We start from the raw sequence: 21,939 nt of genomic DNA, 5'->3' as shown, positions 1-21,939 counted from the left end.
ACTTTGAAAGACTAAAGAATCATGGTAAAAAAGCCATGGATTCTATGTGCATTATTCCCCTAGCACTGGAGTTCTGCAGTTCTCATTTATAGGTAAACTTGGTCTTGGCCGGCTGTTCTTGCTAATCTTCTGGGGGAGGGGCCTGTTGCCATGGTTCCCAAATGTCTTTGCCGGAAGCAGAATTGCCCCGACCTTGGTGGGTCCAGGCTCAGTAATCTGCTCAGGTTTGCTCTCCGGAGCTTTTGTTCCCTGCAAGCTTTCCATACAGCTTTGGAGGCAGAGAGTGAAAATGGTGGCCTCTCAATCTCCTCCCCGGAGGAGCCGAGAACTCGGGGCCCCACTCCTCAGTTTGCCCCCAGAGAAAAGCAGTCAGTCACTCACGTCTCCCCGGTCTCCAGCCGCACTCCATGCTCACCCAGTCTGTGACCGAGCGTTTCTATCTCTGGCACCTGACTCGGTGTGGAGTCTCAAAACTCAGCAGATCCCTGCAGTGTGCTCCTGCCCCGCTCCTCCCCGGGGAGGAAGGGGAGTCTCCCTGGATCTGTGCTTGTTGGGTCCCTGCTGGAGGAGCCGTGGCCCAACTGTGCCATGGATCACGGTTTATGGCAACCCCAAGCTGAGTTCCCGCGCCTGGGCTCCACCTCTGCTGCCGGCTTCCCTGCTCCGGTACCTGGGAGCTCTGCCACACTCAGGCACCCCCAGTCTTTCTGTGACCCTGAGGGTCCTGAGACCATACTGTCCCATCAGGGTCCCACCCCCAGCTTAGCCCCCGGAGTGACATCCCTCAGCTGAGCCGACTTCTAAATGTTCCAATTTTGTGTTCCACAGCTCTATCACTTGCCAGAAGCAGCTGAGGGAGGCCCCTCCCCCACCGTCTATCCTCCTGAATATCGCCTCGGATTCACTTCTCCACACGTCCTACCTTCCAGAAAGTGGTCGCTTTTCTGTTCAGAGAGTTGTTGCTCTTCTTTTCTTTGATCTCCTGTTGAGTTTGTAGGTGTTCAGAATGGTTTGATCCCTATCCAGCTGAATTCCTGAGACCAGAGGAAATCCAGGTCTTCTACTACTCCACCATCTTGCTCCGCCCCTAGGTAACCTCTTTTTAAATGTATTTTAATTTGTTAATTGCAGCACCTAATGTTTTATGGATGATGATGTGTTAATTTTGTGTAATTACATAAGAAAGCATAAAGCACTTTGCAGATTATAAAGTGCTGAACAAATGTTAGTTATGATTAAATCACAACCAATAAAAGTTTAAACTATAGAAAATTCTTAGTAAGGGAGAACCACTGGTATTTTAAAATTATAGGTCTGATGATATGAATATGTTTAGAAAAAATATTTTAATGATAATTTATATTATATTATGCAATAATTTATATGGAAAACAATAAGCTAAGCTGAAGGAGTAATTTTAGAATCATGAGGTAAACATTAAATGATAATGAAACATTTATTAAAAAGAAAATTCTTGGGTGCCTGAGTGGCTCAGTCGTTAAGTGTCTGCCTTAGCTCAGGTCATAATCCCAGAGTCCTGGGATCGAGTCTCACATCGGGCTCCTTGCTTAGTGGGGAGTCTGGTTCTCCCTCTCCCTCTGACCCTGCTTGTGTCCCCTCTCTTGCTGTGTCTCTCTCTGTCAAATAAATAAAATCTTTAAAAAAAATTAAAAAATAAGAAAATTATTTCCTTAAACCAATAATAAAAGCTCAAACTTTTCCTTTATTTACACTTTATTGTTATTTTTTTAAAGAGTTATTTAACCACGTTAAAGAGAGAGAGAGAGGGATGTCTGGGTGGCTCAGTCAGTTAAACATCTGCCTTCAGCTCAGGTCATGATCCCAGGATTCTGGGATTGAGTCCTGCATCGAGCTCCCTCCTCAGCAGGAAGCCTGCTTCTCCCTCTGCCCCTCCTTCGGTCTCTCTCTCTCTGACAAATAAATAAATAAATCTTTAAAAAATTCCTAAAAAAATAAAGAGAGAGAGACTGTGCACAATTAGGGGGAGGGGAAGCAGGAGAAGGAGAGAGAGAATCTCAAGCAGACTCTGTGCTGAGCATGGAGCCCTATGCATGGCTCTATCCCATGACCCTGAGATCATGACCTGAGACAAAAGAAATAAAAGGCATTCAAATTGGCAAGGAAGAAGTAAAACTTACACTATTTGCATATGACATACTATACTATGTCATATATATAGCAAACCTGAAAGACTCCACCAAAAACATACTAGAACTGATAAATGAATTCTGTAATGTTGCAGGATACAAAAGCAACGTGCAAAAATCAACCAACTGAGCCACCCAGGTGCCCTACAATTTTATTATTAATTATTACTATTATTTATTATTATTATTGCTATTATTATTTTGCCTCACAAGATCATCATTATTTGTATAAATAGGAGATTATGGAGAATAATTTACAAAGTCATGGCTCCCTGAACAAGGGGGAACAGACTCATTTTTATTAATCTTTTTAAAAAATTCCAGTAGAGTTAATATACAGTGTTATTTTATTTTCAGGTGTACAATAGAGTAATTCAACACTTCCATGTATTGGCCTGTGCTCATCACAAGTGCACTCCTTAATCCTCATCACTTATTTAACCTAGTTCCTCACCAAGCTACCCTCTGGTAACCATCAGTTTGTTCTTAGAGGTTAAGAGTCTGTGTCTTGGTTTGTTCCCTTTCTTTTTGTTCTTTATTTGTTTTATTTCTTAAATTCCACATATGAGTGAAATCATATGGTATTTGTCTTTCTCTGACTGACTTATTTCACTTAGCATTATACCTTCTAGCTCAATCCATGTTCTTGCAAATGGCAAGATTTAATTCTTTTTATGGCTGAATAATATTCTATTGTATATATACCACATCTTATTTATCCACTCATCTACTGATGGACATTTGGGCTGTTTCCATAATTTGGCTATAGTAAAAAATGCTGCAATAAACATAGTGGTCCATGTATCCCTTTGAATTAGTATTTTTGTATTTTTTTTTTTGGGTAAATATTCTGTAGCACCATCATTTGATCATAAGGTAGTTCTATTTTAACTTTTTGAGGAACTGTCATACTGTTTTCCACAGTGGCAACACCAGTTTGAGTTCCCACCAAGAGTTCAAGAGGGTTTTTTCTTCACATCCTCACCAACACAGGTCATTTCTTGTGTTTTTGATTTTAGCCACTCTGGTGTGAAGTGATATCTCATTGTGATTTTGATTTTCATTTCCCTGATGATGAGTGATGTTGAGCATCTTTTCATGTGTCTGTTGGCCATTTGTAGGTCTTCTTTGAAGAAATATATATTCATTTCTTCTGCCCATTTTTAATTAGATTACTTGGCTTTTGGATGTTAATTTGTATAAGTCCCTTATATATTTGCATACTTTTTATACCTTTATTGGATATGTCACTTGCAAATATCTTCTCCCATTTAGTAGGTTGCCTTTTGTTTTATTGATGATTTATTTTGCTGTACAAAAGCTTTTTATTTTGATATAGTACTGGTAGTTTACTTTTGCTTCTACTTACTTTGCCTCAGGAGACATATCTAGAAAAAATGTTCCTTCACCTGATACCAGAGAGATTACTGCCAGGGCTAACTTCTAGGATTTTTATGGTGTTATGTCTCACATTAAGTTTTTATTTTTGTGTATGATGTAAGAAGGTGGTCCAGTTTCATTCTTTTTCATGCAGGTTAACAGTTTTCCCAACACCATTTATTGAAGGGACTCTCATTTTCCAATTGGATATTCTTTACTGCTTTGTTTGAGATTAACTGACCATATAGTTGTGAGTTTCTGTCTGAGTATTCTATTCTGTTCCATTGATCTACGTGTCTATTTTTTGTGCCAGTATGATACCATTTTCATTACTACAGCTGTGTAACATAACTTGAAGTCTGAAATTGTGATACCTCCAGCTTTGCTTTTCTTTCTCAAAATTGTTCTGTCAATTCACGGTCTTTTGTGGTTCCATATAAATTGTAGGATTTTTGTTCTACTTCTGTGAAAAATGCCATTGGTATTTGATAGGGATTGAATTAAATTTGTAGATTGCTTTGGGTAGTAAAGACATTTTATTTTATTTTATTTTTTAAAGATTTTATTTATTTATTTGACAAAGAGAGACACAGCAAGAGAGGGAACACAAGCAGGGGGAGTGGGAGAGGGAGAAGCAGGCTCCCTGTGGGGCTTGATCCGAGGACTCTGGGATCATGACCTGAGTCAAAGGCAGACGCTTAACGACTGAGCCACCCAGGCGCCCCAAGTAAAGACATTTTAACAATATTTGTTCTTCCAATCCATGTTCATGGAATATATTTCCATTTCTTTGTGTCATCCTGAATTTTTTTCATCAGTGTTTTATACTGTTCAGAGTGCAGATCTTTCAATTCTTTGGTTAGGTTTATTCCTAGGTTAGGTTGTTTATCTGAGATTTTTCTTGCTCATTGAGGTAGGCCTTTCTTGCTCTAAATTTCCCTCTTAGATCTACTTTCACAGCATATCAAAGGTTTTGGACCATTGTGTTTTCATTTTCATTTGTTTCCATGTAATTTTCAATTTTTTCTTTGATTTCTTGGTTAACACATTCATTATTTAATGGCATGTTATTTATTTAACCTCATTTTTTTTTGGTCTTCCCAGATTTTTTTCTTGTGTTTGAATTCCAGTTTCATAGTGTTGTGGTCAGAAAAGATGCATGGTATGAATTCAATCATTTTGAATTTGTTGAGACCTATTTTGTGGCCTAATATGTGATCTATTCTGGCGAATCCTCTGTGTGCACCTGAAAAGAATGTGTATTCTATTTTAGGAAGACATATTCTAAATATGCCTGTTAAATCCACCTGGTCCTATATGTCATTCAAAGCCATTGTTTCCTTGTTGATTTCTGATTGGCTAATCTGTCCATTGATATAAGTGTGGCATTAAAGTCCCCTATTATTGACACTTGGAACATTCTCCAGAATAGGTCACATATTAAGTCACAAAACAGGTCTCAACAAATACAAGAAGATTGATGTCAAACCATGCATCTTTTTAACCACAAGGCTGTGAACCTGGAAGTCAACAAAAACAAAAACATCAGGAAAGATCACAAATACATGGAAGTTAAACAACATTCAACAAAACAATGAATGTGTCAACCAGCAAATAAAAGAAGAAATAAAAAAAGTACAGGGAAACAATGTATGAGTTAACTAGGTGATGGGGTTTAAGGAGTTAAGGAGTTCACTTGTTGTGATGAGCAGGGGGTGTTGTATGGAAGTGTTGAATCACTATATTGTTCATCTATAACTAATATTACACTGCAGGTTAACTAACTGGAATTTAAATTTTCTTAAAAAATCCCCTACTATTACTGTTTTACTATCAGTTCCATTATGTTTGTTATTAACTGTTTTATGTATTTGGGTGCTCCCATGTTGGGTGCATAAATATCTACAATTGTTATATGTTCTTGTTGGATAGTCCCCTTTATTATTATATAGGGTCCTTCTTTGTCTCTTGTTACAGTCTTTGTTTTAAAATCTATTTTTTTCTTATGTAAGTATTGCTACTCCAGCTTTCTTTTGACAGCCATTTGCATGATATTTTTTTCTCCATCCCATCAGTTTCAATCTGTAGGTTTCTTTAGGTCTAAAATGAGTCTCCTGTAGGCAGCATTTAGGTTGATTGTTTTCTTTATCCATTCTGTCACCCTGTGTCTTTTGATTGAAGCATTTATTCCATTTAAATTCAAAGTAGTTATTGATAGATATGCATTTATTGCCATTTTATTATTTGTTTTGTGGTTGTTTCCAAAGATTTTTTTCTCATCCTTCCTTGTCTTTCATGTGTTTTTTTTTGGGGGGGGTGGTTTCTTTAGTGATATATTTGGATTTCTTTCTGTATTTTTCTTTGTATATGTATTACTGGTTTTTGATATATGATTACCATTAGGTTTTTATATAACCTCTTCTGTATATAGCATTTTTTATTAAGTTAATGGTCATTTAAGTTTGAACCCATTCTTTTCTCCTTTCCTCCTCAAGTGTTAAGTATACAGTATCATATTTTACTTCTTTTATTTTGTGACTTATTGAGTGATTTTTTTTTTTACAGAATATTTATTCTTACTGCTTTTGTATTTCCTACCTTCTTACTATCACTTTTGGTCTCTCCTTTCCACTCAGTCTCCTTTAATATTTCTTGCAGGGCTGATTTAGTGGTCACAAACTCCTTTAGTTTTTGTTTGTCTGGGCAACTTTTAATCTCCCCTTCTATTCCAAATGATAGCTTTTATGGATAGAGTATTCTTGGCTGCAGATTTTTCCCATTCAGCACTTTGAATATATCATGCCACTTTCTTCTTGCTTTCAAAGTTTCTGCTGAAAAATCTGCTGATGGCCTTATGGGTTCTCCTTTGTATGTAACTGTCTTTTTTTTTTTTTTTTTGTCTTGCTTCTTTTAAAATATTTTCTTTATCACTACATTTTCCCGATTTAGTTACAATATGTCTCGGTGTGGATCTGCTTTTGTTGATTTTGTTGGGGGTTCTCTTTGCCTCATGGGTCTGGATATCTGTTTTCTCCCCAGTTTAGGAGTGCTTTCAGCTATTATTTCTTCAAATATATTTTCTGCCCCCTTTTCTCTATCTTCTTCTTGGATCCCTATAATATGAATGTTATTATGTTTTATATAATTTTGCATAATTCTTTTTTCTCTTTTTTGTTTGGCTTGATTACTTTCCATTACTGTCTTCTTTTTTTTTTTTTAAGATTTTATTTATTTATTTATTTGATGGAGAGAGAGATAGCGAGAGCAGGAACACAAACAGGGCGAGTGGGAGAGGGAGAAGTAAGCTTCCCGAGGAGCAGGAAGCCCGATGTGGGGCTCAATCCCAGGACCCTGGGATCATGACCTGAGCTGAAGGTAGATGCTTAATGACTGAACCACCCAGGCACCCCCCATTACTGTCTTCTTGGTCCTTAATTCATTCCTCTTCTTCTTTCAGCCTGCTGTCCATACTATCTAGTGTGTTTCTCATTTTGTTTATTGAACACTTTATCTCTGCTATATTATTCTTTATCGTTGTGGTAAGGGTTTCACTGAGGCCTTCCACTCTTTTCTGTAGTCCAGTGAGTATCTTTACAATCATTGCTTTCAATTTTCTATCAGGCATGTACTTATATCTGTTTTGGTAGATCTCTGACTGTGGCCTTGTCCTTTTATTTCACTTGGGAAAAATTCCTCTGTTTTCTCATTTTGCCTAAGTCTCAGTGCCTGTTTCTCTGTGCTAGGAAAATCAGCTACATCTGTTCTTGAGGCAATGAATTTATACAGAAGAGGTTCCATATTGCCCTTCAGTGTAGTGTCCTTCATTCTCTAGGGCCTGGTGTTTCAGAGTGTGGACTCCACTGGTTTATCTTGGTTGCTCTATCTTTCAGGCCAGTAGTCTGCAGAAGCTTTCTTTGCCTGTTGTGTACACTGTTTGGTCCCTGACCTGAATGTGGCAAGTTTTTTTTTTAAGATTTTATTTATTTATTTGACAGAGAGAGACACAGCGAGAGAAGGAACACAAGCAGGGGGAGTAGGAGAGGGAGAAGCAGGCTTCCTGCTGAGCAGGGAGCCCGATGCGGGGCTCGATCCCATCACCCTGAGATCATGACCTGAGCCGAAGGCAGACGCTTACCGACTGAGCCACCCAGGCACCCCATGAATGTGGCAAGTTTTAAGAAGTTGTGCTCTAGTCTGCTTGTAAAACTACCTGTTGCCACCACCTCCAGAACCATGTCCCTGCAAAATTCCCAGGACTTCTGAGGGAGGGGTTCCACCGCCCTCTACTGACACAAGCATGACAGGGAAGGGAAGTGTTTTTCCACTGGAGTGAAGGGGTTCAGGTCTTGGTGTAAGTAAGTTAAATAGCAAGCTTTGGAGTCTTGCTGGTTTCTGCAGGCGGCCCTGTGCTTATGCTGAAGGGAGGGGAGGGGAATGATGCCTCCCAGTCTCTTTGTTACTGAAGGGGTCTCTCTATGAATACTGCTTCTTAGGTACATGCTCTGAAATAAGCAAATAACCTCCCCACTGGGTGCCCCAGGTGCTCTCCAGATTGCTGTTTTCATGCTGTATGTTCACAGCCTATTTGCCCTGCTTTCTCTCCAAGAGCAGCCCCAATGTTCTCCATGCTGTCTTGGAGCCAAGCCCACTGACTTCTAAAACTCCAGGCTTTAAGCCCAGCTGGTTGTCAGAAGTCACAAAATTCATCCCCTCTTGCTTTCCAAGCCAATTACTATGGGGATTCCTTTTCCCCATGCACTCCCCCTTGGGTTAGTCTGTCTCTCATCCTTCTCCACCACCATGGCTCCATCCCCACTGCAGGGACTACAATCCATTTCTCTACCAAACCACATCTCTGCACTTCCTACCTTCTTCGATGTGGCCTCTTTTCTACCTTTAGTTGTGGAGTTTGTTCTGGCAATCTTCAGGTCAATTTCTGAGGCATTTAGGATGATTTGATCCTTATCTTGTTGTATTTGTGGGAGGAGGTGAGCCTAGGGTCCTCCTACTCTGCCACCATCTTCCCTTTTTTTTCCACTTTAATGTATTTTATATTTCAAAATTACACTATGGAGAAAAGATATATAAATTGTCTTGGCTTGTATCTCTAATTTGAGGGGGCTTAAACTTTTTTTCTTTTTAAAGTAGATCTAAGTGATTCAAAATATCCACCCCTTTTATGTATAAAGGCAGAGGCATAGGATTCAGCTTTTGAGTTTATTTGATATTTGACCTTTCCTATGTAACTAAGACAAAGCCTCGCCACAGATGATATAATTGTGAACAAATTACCCATATCATTAATGCCATGAGACACTAGCAAGATGGAAATGACTTTGGTGAGGACATTGTCTTAAAAATTCCTTGAATCCTTGGTTTAAGTCCAGGCTTAATTCACCATGAGACATGAATAGGTCCTTCTCTCTTACCTTCTTCACCTTTAAAATTAGAGCTTAGACTAAACCATCACTCATATTCCATTCAGCTTTGATGTAGGATTCTTATTTGACCCATTTGGAGTGGAATTTAACAATGTTCCTATAGGGGAATTACTTTAATTCTGATTGGGTTAAAGTTTCTTGATCTAAATAAGAAAGATAAGTACAGACTAGGTCAGGAAATTTTACCACCAGGTATTTTATGTCAAAATACATGAAGATTGGCTCCTATGAGTCCAATTTGGGACAGCCAGCTGAAACCTCAAGACTGATGTCCATGCCCAAATCTTACTTGGTGGAAGCAAATAGGAAGAACACGAGGATAATAGAAGGTGAGCCTATACAAAGCAGTACAATTTATGGGTTTTTAGAAATCTGAAAAATATCTTTCTGTTCTGTATTTATTGAAATCCTGCCATTCTTAATAGGCTCAGCCCAAGCGCTCATTCTCCTGGAAGACTTGCCTGACTTGCATCCTGAAATTCCATTCTTTATCCCAGGCCCTTGGGATCCCTGACTTCTATAAAATCTTACAGCAGTAGATATGGCATTTTTAGGCCCTTATGACATGTATGTTGCTTTATATTTGAGGCAACAACACAATGTCTTATCTGCTTAACTACGTTCTAAAAAGTTGCTGGGAGGTGGTATCTTTTTGTTTACCATCAGCTCTCTCCTACTCTTTTTCCTTCATTCTCTCTATATTTGATCTACTTGTCTGCATTTGGCAGTTATTCAGTAGGTGTTTGCTGAATGGAGCTAAGTCTGAGTGAAGAGAGAGAGCATCACAATAAACTCGAGACACAGCAAAAAGCAAGTAGGAAAATTTTCTTTAAATAAACAAAGCATTAATGCCATATTCTGCCAGATTGTGAAGTACAGAATAAAAAGATACATCAGGGGAAATGAATTGTGATCTGTTGTCAATATATCCGACCTAATACAAACTTAGATTAATTTACCCCTTTCCCTTATATTTTCTACACTTGCTCAGAACTTTCTCACCATACCTAGCTTAGTGCAAAATCATTAAAGATTGCTTTTGTAATTCAGTTTTTGTGTCCTGGAATCTTTTCATTTTTCTTTTACATCCTGCTGCTATCATCTACTCTCATCTTTCCAATTCTAATAAATTCATTCACACCAAAGTTTTCAACTAAGTATATTTCTAAGAGTGTCAGGATTTGAAAATCAAGACTCAGGAATAAGGGAATGCTTGCCTCCAAAGGACTTGTGTTTCAGGCATTAGTGAAGAAAGTATTTGAGGCAAAGAGTCCTACAGATGCTTCCTATAATATACTGTGAAGGTATGTCCTGGCATGAGGCTGGACCTGCACTAATATACTCCTTTCTCACATGGTCTATGTGAAAAGTTCCCTTGCTCTGATCTAAAATACTACTTATATCTTGGAGATTGCCTTCGATCACCCATTGTTCACCTCTCAGGGGTGCTGCTGCCTCTGGTGGTATATTTGGTGTTCAGTACAGTGTGTGCTGGGGTCTGGAGCTCTTAGGCTCCTTGGAACACCATCTTCAACAGGCTGTGGCTAAGGGTCTGGGCTACAGGAAATCAGGCCTCTTTTCACCCAATTATCCCTAACCACTGAGAGGAAATGGGGGTTTACTTGCACTTCCTGGCTGAGGACTCTGGGGGGAATGGGGAGTGGGTGAACAGGAAGTGGGAGGTGAGTTAGGTATCTTCAAGTTTTTCTTAAAGAGTAGAGTATTTATTTTAATCTCAGGGGTTTAAAGGTCTGCACATCTAAGAATACCCTAGGCAGAGGTCATTCCCACTTTGAACTCTCCTATTGGGAGCTACCTAAGGGCAACCTTAGGTAAGGAGTGTCTACTTTGGTACCTGAACACTACAACTGAGGGCCTGAGGGAAAGGATCACAGTGAATATTGAAGTGGTCCACTATCTATGAAAGGGGCCGGAGGGCACATAACTTCTGCAAAAGGCTCCATAAACAAATAGGCCATGTATTGTCACAAACTCAAAGCTTAGTGCAACCACAAGATTGGAAGACAAAGCACAGTGGCCCTATAAATAGAAACAAGAGTTTCTTTGCTAAGTGTGAAGCTTAGCAGGCTTTATGTATAGCCCATAGCATAGTTCTGCATCATTAATCAGAGAGAAAGAGAGAGAGACCGAGCACCAGTGAGCTTGCTAGCTCAAGCTACCCGCTGGAAAACGGAAATGTTCAGTGTGCACAGAGGCTTGCATATTTAACTCTGACATCTCACTACCATGTTTTCCAATTTGGTAGTGGTTAGGTAATGCTGAGAATTTTCTTTTTTTTTTTTTTTTCTTTTGCTGTCTTCATTTTTCCTTTGGCTTTTTTAAAAATTTGGTTTCTTTTTATTCTTTCCCCCCTCCCTCGGTACCTCCCTCCCCTCTTCCTTTCTTTTCTTTTTTTTCTCTTTCTCTTTCTTTCTTTATCTCCTTTCCTTTTTTCTTTATTTCCTTTTATTTTTTGATAGTGAGAAAGGATTGGATTGTTTTTTCTCAGAACAGGGAGCTGGACTTGATGCATATGTCAGTAGTATCCCTGTTGGAGTGGCTATCACTTGAATTCTTTGGAGATCTCTGGAGAAGACAGAAAGAAACTGAAATGGTAGGCTCCTTTTTAAAATGAATAATTAGATCTTATCTGGGCCTTTTACTATTAATATCTAGAATTTGTCTCTTCACATCAGGTTCTGGGTAACCTGTCAGATCTAAGGGTGGTATGGATATCATGAACCTTAGTATTTGCACAAATAAAAATAATTATACAGTTGGCTGCTTGATGTGGGAGGAGGAGGTAAGTTAGAAAGGGAGAAATGTACATTTGACATGGAGAGACTTTTCCTAATGTATTTCACTCAGTTGCTATTGAATAAAATAGCCCCATGAACATTTGTAATTTAACCAGCTGTGTATTAAGTATAGTTACTTGCAGAGTGTGCAGGATGTTGTTTATCTACTCTTTGTTGTAACTTTTTGGAGGTGATATTTTTATCTGTTAAATGATTAAAATGGTTAGATTTCTGTTATTTTCAAAATGAGCTATGATTAAAAAATAAGAACCATAATGTCTCAGGACTTTTACTAATATGAATGCATGTTCTTATCAGCTTGTATAAGTTACATATTTTTACTGCAAATGTGAACTATAATTAATGTTAGGTGTAGAGGTTCTGTTTTCAAAGAATGCACTCCAGAACAACAATGACAACAAAACACATTTATAATGAGAGAAAAGAAATAAGAAGACAAGATATATAGTTGCTCTGTTTCTCACAGATAAGCTGTATCTATCAGAATAATCGGTACATTAAAAAAACAACAATGGGCTGATTGATTTTAGGTTAATTTTTATATACTCATAATCAACTTACTTTGACAAAATGTAAGTAAAATTGTTTCCTGGTTTGTGTGTTGTTTCTCTTTTGTGCTCAAGTAAAAATATTTAGGAAGGTGCCTTCTAACTCTAAACCAAATGATGGGTTATTAGTAACGTGTAACTGTTAGGAACTGCATTCAGAGATTATGAAAAAGGAAGGATGGATTTCCAACATGACCCAGGATGAAATCTCAAATGACTTTCCTGCTCTTTTCTCTGTTGTTAACTATAGTGTGCATGGACCTCATTTTATTTATTTTTTATTAATTTTTTTCATGGACTTCATTTTATACTGCTCTAATCTTTTCCGGGAAGAAAAAGGGTATAATTTTATTCAACTAGATCTACATTTGTTAGAGAGCTTTGAATCATTCAGCAAGGACTGTTTCTTTCCTTCAGCTGCTGTAAATATCAGGTATTGTGGCAAATGCATTAATCTTATAGATGGAATTCAAGCTTTTCAGCTGGAGGAAAGATTCCACCAGCCACACTAGCAAATATCTGGATCATGTAAAAACCATCTTTCAAGAAGTTTGTGTCTGAGGGGGGTATTTTTTTATTATAGAAAATATTATTTGCACTTCTAAACACATGTACTTCTCTACCTTGCTATATGTTTTCAGCAATATTTCTGTGAGACAGGAATCATCTAATGTATCTATTCTGTTTGGGCTGGTACAATATAGTACTGAATATTGTAAAGGTGAATAAATACAAAGTGGGACATTGACTCCTCCAAAAAATTCACTGAATTTTCACCTAGAGACCCTTAGGAATGAATGAACTCAATTTTCCCCCTTTGCGCTAGGTAACTGAAATGAATAGGATAAAGAAGCATGCTTTCTGAATTCTCATAGACACTTTTGGCATTAATCAGATACTCAGAGTCAGAAAGGGAATTTAACTCTTTCTTCTGAACCCTACCTAATCCTGAAAGAAGGGACCACAGATAGTGCTGTTTCCCTTGCCCATTAAAGTAACCCTCCCAAAAGCCTTTTTCTTGTGCCATAGGTCTAGAAAATCAGTCTGTAGACCCTGAGTCAAAGAAAATTGTCAGAAACATATTCAAATCCTGTCACTGATGGGAGCAATGGAAAACATCTAAGACTCTTTTATGCTTTGAAAAATGGCATACATTGACAGTTTTGCATTTTACAATTGGAAAAACAGGCTCAGAGAATTGAAATGACTGCACCAAGTACCTCTATGAGTCTACAACAAAGAAAAGGCTACAACCTACATCTCTGACACCTCATCCAGTGCTCATTTCACTTTTTCTTACTGTTTAACAAGGCTCGAGGATTAAGAGACACATGTATTATTCATTGGGAAATGTTAAAAGATGTCATTTTGAAATCACTCAAGAATGAAGGGGCACCCTTCAGGCTTCTCCCAAGGACCCTATAATGTAGCAAAATTTGCTTTGCTGGGCTTTATCACTGCTTCCTTGCAATAGTAGGAGATAATTATTCTACTATGCCCACAGAACTAAAATGAAAATGAATATGCACAATGTGCTATAATACAACATTAACACAGACCTGGCCATGTACTGGATGCTTATGTGTTATATCATGTGCCAGGGCAATATTTTGGCCAAGCTATAAGACAAGAGAAAGCACTCAGGAAGTTCTGAGGTCTAGGAGATACCACGTTTGAGTAGAGTCAAGATTACAGGGTAAGCATAAAGGCAAAACAGACTTAGAATAAAGTGTGAAGAAGTTAATATAATAATTGGTGGTATGTGAATCCAGAAGAGGATGCAGTCATTAGTGGCTTGACTATTACTGCTTATCATATAACAACATGATATCTGGGTTTTGGAAAATTAAAGTGGGTTCTCTTGGTATAGTCATTGAAAGATAATCCAGAGAGGAGAGTGTGCTTCAGAGGGATAACTTTTACTTGCAGCAATGACTACATTAGCATAAGCTATGAATCAAGATGCAGACAGAGTTCCTGAGAAATAATCAGAAGTACAGGTTTTTAACCAAAACCAAGTCTGTATAGGTTCTGGGATAGATATGGACCAAGAAATTCACTAAATCTAATTAACTAGTGAGGAAACAAAGGTTTAAACCATTGGCCATGATCATTTGGTAAATCACGAAAATAATGGCTCCCTCAGAGCATGAGCCTAGCCTGCCCATTCAGGCTCAACTGCATCTTGGACAGCATAATTACTATCTCATTAGGTCCCTAAAATATATACAAATGTCAGCCATTAACTCAAAAAGTCCTTCAATTCCTTTCTTCTTGACAATACATTTGTTTCTTCCAACAGCTTTTGCTCAATGTCACAGTATTTATGGAAGGGAATGGCAAGGTTTCCTCCACATTCTCAACAACAGAAGAAAACATTTAATTTTGTTATAATTATAAATACTTAGCTAAAATTATTTTCAGCTTTATTTAGCAGATCACATTCAGGTATTTCTATAAAGCTAACAACATATTACCAGATTTTTTTAAAGTTTTTATTTAAATTCCAGTTAGTTAACATATAATATTAGTTTCAGGTGTACAATTTAGTGATTCAACACTTCTGTACAACACCTCATGCTCATCACAACAAGTGCACTCCTTAATCCCCATGTCCTATTTCATATACATACACACACACACACACACACACACACACACCTTTATCAATTCATCAGTACACAGACACTTGGGCTGTTTCCATAATTTTGCTATTGTAGATAACGTGCTACTATAAACATCGGGGTGTATGTATCCCTTCAAATCAGTATTTTGTATCCTTTGGGTAAATACCTAGCAGTGCAATTGCTGTATTATAGGGTAGTTCTATTTTTACCTTTTTGAGGAACCTCCATACTGTCTTCCACAGTGGCTGCACCACATTGCATTCCTACCAAGAGGATTCCACTTTATCCACATCCTCCCCAACACCTGTTGTTTCTTGTGTTGTTGATTTTACCATTCTGAATCGTGTGAGGTGATATATCATTGTAGTTTTGATTTTCATTTCCCTGATAATCAGTGATCTGTTTTCATGTGACTGTTAGCCATCTGTATGTCTTCTTTGAAAAAATGTTTATTCATGTTTTCTGCCCATTTTTAAATGGATTATTCAATTTTGGGGTGTTTAGTTTTATAAATTCTTTATAGATTTTGGATATTAACCCTTTATCAGATATGCTATTTAAAAATATCTTCTCCCATTCTATAGGTTGTCTTTTAGTTTTGACAATTGTATCCTTTTCTGTGCAGAAGCTTTTTATCTTGATGAAGTCCCAATAGTTTATTCCTTGCTTTTGTTTCCCTTGCCTCAGGAGACATGTCTAGGGAAAAACATGCTATGACTATTATCAAAGAGGTTACTGCCTGTGTCCTTCTCTAGGATTTCTGTGATTTCATGACTCATATTCAGGTTTTAATCCTTTCTGAATTTATTTTGATTTTTTAAAGATTTTATTTATTTATTTGACAGAGAGAGTGAGAGAGCACAAGCAGGAAAAACAGTAGAGGGAGAGGGAGAAACAGGCTCCCTGCTGAGCCAGGAGCCTGACATGGGGCTCAATCTCAGGACTCTGGGATCATGACCTGAGCCAAAGCAGACGCTTAACCATCTGAGCCACCGAGGCGCCCCTGAATTTATTTTTGTGTATGGTGTAAGAAAATGGTCCAGTTTCATTCTTTTGTGTGTTGCTGTCCAGGTTTCCAACACCATTTGTTGAAAGGATTTTTTCCCATTGGATATTCTTTCCTGCCTTCTTGAAGATTAATTAATTGACCATATAGTTGTGGGTTCATCTCTGGGTTTTCTATTCTGTTCTTTTGATCTACGTATCTATTTTGTGCCAGTACCATACTCTTTTGATCACTACAGCTTTGTAATATAACTTGAAGTCTAGAATTGTGAAGCTTAATTTAAAACAGAAAATGTTTCTGTAGTTTGTAGTCATTGTCTTACTTTATTCACCTTCATAATCAGGATGACCTTATTTATACATATTGATGTGACATCAATCAGAAATGTCAAGAAAACATTTCCTTCTGCAGGTTTAGAATTAAATGGGTGTTTAAAAAACACATCTGATGAATAATAAATCAGTTTGTCTTTTACATATCATTTATTTTCTGGCACACCATTTGGTCTGACATATTCAAAATAGAGGAGCTGCTCAAAATATTTAGTTTTAAAGAACCAACTCACAGGTCACCTTATGTCACCTAAAAATGATTAGGTACTCTAAGCAGTATATAATTATCATTAATGTTATCCAAAAATAAAGTGTGATAATTATTTTATCATATAAAAATATGTCATTAACTTATAAGAAATATTTGGTAAAAGAGGTGAAAAACCTGTACTTTGAAAACTATAAGACACTGATGAAAGAAATTGAAGATGACACAAAGAAATGGAAAGATATTCCATGCCCATGGATTGGAAGAACAAATGTTAAAATGTCTATATTACTCAAAGCAATCTATATATTTAATGCAGTCCTTATCAAAATACCAAGAGCATTTTTCACAGACCTACAACAAACAATCCTAAAGTTTGTATGGAACACAAAAGACCCTGAATAGCCAAGACTATTACTGTTGTTGTTTAATCTTTTTTTCCCACTCTATTCTAAGGTATTAGCAGATTTCTCTTTTTTTTTTAAGAATGTTGGGGTTAAATTTATGTGTTACTGATTTTTAATATTTCATAAAACTGAATATGATAAAGGAAAGTTTGGTCACTTGACCTAACATTAGTCCCTCTGTGGAAGAACTACTGAAAATAGAAATATCTGTTTTTGTTTTCAAAAGCAGGCACATCCACATCAAGCCATCTGGTACAGTAATGCCTTTTCCTCTGAAAGTCTATCACCTCCAAAAGCTTATCAGGACTAAAAAGAAAAATGAGTTGTGATTAATTTCACACCAAAGGATATAATAAAAATAACCCAATGATGATTTACCTAGCTGAGGCAGAGTATGAATATGACAGAGAGTGAAGTGGCCAGTCTAGATAACTGATCCAGATGAATTAAGGAAAGTTGATTTGGGGCCTGAGTTACCCAGAGTGGGTGATCATCCATTGGATTTTGGGCTACCCACCTTTGTTCTGGCCATTTGCTGAAAGGTCTTTTCGGTCGTGGAGGACAGAATAAGATTCCTTCAATTTTGGACCATGAAATTTGATTAAGCAAAGCACTATGAAGATATTTTGCATTCTGCAGGGAGAACATTGATGTTTTTCTGAATTCACAGAGTGTGACCTGGGTCATATTTGACATAGAATTACTTATTAATAACCATCTTGGTTCTAAGTTAAAATTGTAAGAATTGCACATCTATAAATGCCATTTGTGACTGAGACTTTCCTAGGGGAAAAAAAAGATCACTCAGGCAATTTAAAACTGTGTAACCTCTGGGAATCAATAAATTTGAAAATCTCTGTGACATGGTTCAATAGGGTAGAGATACTAAGGTTTATTATCCTGGATTGTAAGCTACTCTCTAACTGGGACTTGGGCCAAGCATAGCTGTAGTGAAAACCCAGGCTAAACCAATATGTGGAGAATAGGGGCATTCTATGCTATGGAATCTTCAATATGTGGGATGCTTTAATACACTAAGTAGATATACAGTTTTTTTCTCCAGACTTTTCATTTAGCAACACATTTGCGAACTTGTTGGAAATATTTTGGATACATATACAATTAAAATTGCTGGTGAACCACCATAATATACTGCCCTCTGAAGACTGTATCATGTTGCATAGGAAATTTTAAGTCTAAAATTAATGTTTTCATGCATTAACCCCCTTGTCATATTGGGCCAAGAAATATGAAGTACTTCTAAGAAGTGGTTATCAGTTCATTATCTTTTTTTGTAAATTTTCAGCACATTTATTAAAAAGATAGAATTGATTTTTTTTTCATATCCAAAAATTTGTTTTCCAAAGGAAGTCTTAATTTTACATAACCCTTTTGTGGTATGAAGTTATTTTTAGGTTTGAAAAATTCACTTTGGAATGTAAATTGGTTTTGATTTCCTTGGTTTTGTTCCTAAGCAGGCTGACTTCATTTTCTTCATGGAGAATTCTGAGTGTTTGGTCTTGGTCTATTCTCACAGCTCTGGGAAGCCAATATGGCTTTTATAGCAAAAGGAAAATAATCAGAATTTTCCAATGTGATTTGGGGGTTTATAAGTACATTTAGTGCTTCCCCCTATGAAGTAAGGGTCTACATGAAATCCACGCTATTCCTAAGATTTGATTTTCTCCCAAAAGAACTTATACCCCATTCTAAAATGATTACCTTCCTAATAATGATTTCAGAAAAAGCTAACAAGCATCTGAGCAGCTACCTAAAGTCTACCAGAAAGAATAAGCTTTTGGTGCCTATCTACCACTGGCTCTAACTTTGATTTTAGATGCTCTATCATAAAAAAATAATAATGGTTCTTATTTATTGTGCACTTGTGATGTACTGAGCCCTGGGCAAGATATCTTACATTTTTACAGTAACTCTATTTTTGCCCCCATTTTATAGATGAAGAAACCAAAAACTGAACAACTTGCCCAAAGTTGTATAACAGTCTTTGTTGCGTTTCAAACACAGTTCTATTTGTTGCCAAAGCTCTTTCCATTAAGCTATACTGTGTGTATATGATGCAGCTATATTTCACTATTTTGAGAATCAAGAGAATTAATAATAGAGATAAGATGTACCAATTTCATAATAGGTTGTTCTTTTATTAGATTTAGTTTAGGTGAACTAAGAAATGGGGGGGGAGTAAAACACATAAAATAAGGAATAAAATAGATTTAAAAATGGGGATCATAGAAAACATGGATGAAATAGTTTCTCTTCGACCAATGTTTATGATGTTTACTATTTTTCAAGTGTAATATGAGTAATAATAGGAGCCATATAAGATATAGCCCATACCCTTATGGAGCTTATTTACCTGGGGAGGATAAAGTAGCACATATTAAATCTGACCATACAAAAGGAATTTCGAAAAAGGTGTATGACTTCATAACATAGTTTGCATTAAACAGAAAGTCACCATCCCCAATCACGTTTAAGCTGCTGTGATATAAAAAGGAAATCATATTAGAGCTTTCACAAAATATTTGTTTTCTTATATTATGCTAATCTATGTTATGCTAAGTTTAGAGGAAAGGTTCTAAATTCCAGATATAAGGTTATATCAAAGAGCAGGACAAAATGTGTGGTTTTATTTTTTTTATTTTTATTTTTATTTTTTTTAAAGATTTTATTTATTTATTTGAGAGAGAGAATGAGAGAGAGAGAGCATGAGAGGGGGGAGGGTCAGAGGGAGAAGCAGACTCCCTGCGGAGCAGGGAGCCCGATGCGGGACTCGATCCCAGGACTCCAGGACCATGACCTGAGCCGAAGGCAGTCGCCGAACCAACTGAGCCACCCAGGCGCCCAGAATGTGTGGTTTTAGATGCAAGTTAAAATCTACACAAGGAAAAAGCTCAGAAGAAAATTATACATAGAGAATCTCTAAAACATGTCTGGAAGAATGGATTTATTTATGTGTATGCTTGTTATCTTCCAACTTCACTCTATATTAGTTATAGGGCATCTAAACTAGAAGGAAAAACATTTCTGTTTTTCACATACAAAACTGAAGCTACACACCAACCATCAGAAGAGAGGGTAGATTGCTTTGGGTAGTACAGACATATTAACAAAATTTGTCTTTCCAATCCATGAGCATGGAACGTTTTTTCCATTTTTTTTTTTTTTGGGTGTCCTTTTCAATTTCTTTCATAAGTGTTCTATAGTTTTCAGAGTGCAGATCTTTTACCTCACTGGTTAAATTTATTCCTAGGTATCTTACGGTTTTTGGTGCAATTGTAAATGGGATCAATTCTTTGATTTCTCTTTCTGCTGCCTCATTATTCGTGTGTAAAAAATGCAACAGATTTCTGTATGCTGATTTTATTTTATTTTTATTTTTTGAAAGATTTTTATTTATTTGAGAAAGAGAGAGAAAGAGAGAGAGGGCATGAGTGGGGCAGGGCAGAGGGAAGGGGAGTCAGAGAGGGAGACTCCCCACTGAGCAGGGAGCCCTACCTGGGGCTCAGTCCCAAGACCCTGAGATCATGACCTGAGCCAAAGGCAGACGCTTAACCAACTGAGCCACCCAGGTGCCCCTGCATGTTGATTTTATATCCTGTGACTTCACTGAATACATGTATCAGTTCCAGTAATTTTTTGATGGATCTTTCAGGTTTTCTACAGAGTATCATGCCATGTGAATAGTGAAAGTTTGACTTCTTCCCTGCTAATTTGGATGCCTTTTATTTCTTTTTGTTGCCTGATTGTGGAGGCTAGGACTTACTATTTTAAATAACAATGGTGAGAGTGGACATCCCTGTTTTGTTCCTGACAGTAGAGGAAAAGCTCTCAGTTTTCCCCATTGAGGATGATATTAGCCATGGGTTTTTCATATATGGGCTTTATGATGTTGAGTTGTGTTCCTTATATCCCTACTTTGTTGAGAGTTTTTATCAAGAAAGGATGCTGTATTTTGTCAAATGCTTTTTCTGCATCTATTGAGAGTGTCATATGGTTCTTATTCTTTCTTTTATTAATGTGGTATATCACATCATTTGATTTGCAGATATTGAACCACTCCTGGACTCCAGGAATAAATCCCACTTGATTGTGGTGAATAATTCTTTTAATGTATTGTTGGATTCAGTTTGCTAGTATCTTGTTGAGAATTTTTGCATCGATGTTCATCAGGGATATTGACCTAGAGTTCTCCTTTTTAGGGGGGTCTTTGGTTTTAGAATCAAGGTAATGCTGGCCTTGTAGAAGGAGTTTGGAAGTTTTCCTTCCATTTCTATTTTTTTGGAACAGTTTGAGAAGAGTAGATATTAACTAAGCGTCTGGTAGAATTCCCCTGGGAAACCATCTGGCCCTGGACTTTGGTTTGTTGGGAGATTTTTGATTACTGATTCAATTTCTTTGCTGGTCATGGGTCTGTTCAAGTTTTCTATTTCTTCCGCTTTCAGTTTTGGTAGTTTGTATGTTTCTAGGAATTTATTCATTTCTTTCAGATTGTCTAGTTTGTTGGCATATAATTTTTCATAATATTATACTATAATTGCTTGTATTTCTGTGGTGTTGATTGTGATCTCTCTTCTTTCATTCGTGGTTTTATTTACTTGGGTCCTTTCTTTTTTTCTTTTTGATAAGTCTTGCTAGGGTTTTATCAATTTTATTAATTCAAAGAATCAGCTTTTAGATTCATTGATCTGTTCTACTGGTTTTTTGTTTGTTTCTATATCATTTATTTCTGCACTAATCTTTATTATTTCCCTTATTCTGCTGGCTTTAGGCTTTATTTGCTGTTCCTTTTCTAGCTCCTTTAGGTAAAAGGTTAGATTGTGTCTTTGAGACTTTTCTTGCTTCTTGAGGTAGGTCTGTATTGTTATATACTTCCCTCTTATGACCACCTTTGCTGCATTCCAAAAGTTCTGGACTGTCGTGTTTTCATTTTCATTTGCGTCCATGTATTTTTTTTATTTCTTCTTCAATTTCCTGGTTTACCC

General features: G+C 37.1%; 1 protein-coding gene across 22 annotated transcripts in view; it reads left to right on the top strand.

Moving 5' to 3' along the window:
- The first annotated feature begins 11,103 nt into the window (after positions 1 to 11,103).
- GPR174 (G protein-coupled receptor 174) overlaps positions 11,104 to 21,939 on the top strand; it is a 64,077-nt gene continuing 53,241 nt past the window's right edge. For 19 of the 22 annotated variants that reach the window (XR_014141266.1, XR_014141267.1, XM_081808607.1 and 16 more), the window contains exons 1-2: positions 11,104 to 11,262; positions 11,499 to 11,603. The gene's annotated coding sequence lies outside the window, so the exon portion shown is untranslated. The other 3 variants (XM_081808609.1, XM_081808595.1, XM_081808602.1) reach the window with 1 other exon arrangement.

The sequence above is a fragment of the Leptonychotes weddellii genome, chromosome X (genome assembly GCF_054177405.1).
Source record: "Leptonychotes weddellii isolate Sample4059 chromosome X, ASM5417740v2, whole genome shotgun sequence".
Lineage (NCBI taxonomy): Eukaryota > Metazoa > Chordata > Mammalia > Carnivora > Phocidae > Leptonychotes > Leptonychotes weddellii.
The sequence above is the reverse complement of the archived record's forward strand: the minus strand, read 5'-3'. Positions and strand labels throughout refer to the sequence as shown.